The following is a 654-nucleotide window of genomic DNA, read 5'->3' on the forward strand; positions in this document are numbered from 1 at the left end:
GTGAGCCAAGATGGCGCCACTGCACTCCAGCCTGGGTGACAAAGAAAGAGGCCACCGAAAAAAAAAAAAAAAAAAAATGTTTAACATGTTGCTCCCCTGCTCAAAATCTTCCGGTAATTTCTTATGTCTTTCAAAATAAAATCTAAAGTCATTACTATAGCTTCCAGGCCTCTAGAAGATCTGAACCTTGGTGAACTCTCTAATCTCATTCCCTTCATTTTCCCTGTTGTTCACTCAGTTCTTGCCACTCTAGTCTTCTTGCTACTTCTTGAATATGCTGAGCCGTGCCTTCCTTCGGGGCCTGTGCATATGCCGTGTCCTCTTCCTGGAGCACTCTGCCCCACTCTCCAATATCTGCATGATTTACTCTCTCATTTTCTTTATGTCTCTCAAATGTGATTTTATCAGTTAGATATTCCTTTATAAACCTATATAAAATATCACCCCATCACTCTTCAGCTGTCTTGCCCTGCTTCATTATTTTAACCATAGCTCTAAACTCTACCTGATATATATTTATTGCTTGCTCCCTATTAAAATGTAAGCTCCCTGAAAACAGGGGCATTATTTTTACATTTGAATTCCTAGCACTAGTGCAGTGCGTGGAATGTAATAAGCATCCAATAGCTAGTTGTTGAATGAATACTTCAGCAC

The sequence above is a fragment of the Colobus angolensis genome, unplaced genomic scaffold (genome assembly GCF_000951035.1).
Source record: "Colobus angolensis palliatus isolate OR3802 unplaced genomic scaffold, Cang.pa_1.0 Scaffold54, whole genome shotgun sequence".
In the NCBI taxonomy this organism is placed as follows: domain Eukaryota; kingdom Metazoa; phylum Chordata; class Mammalia; order Primates; family Cercopithecidae; genus Colobus; species Colobus angolensis.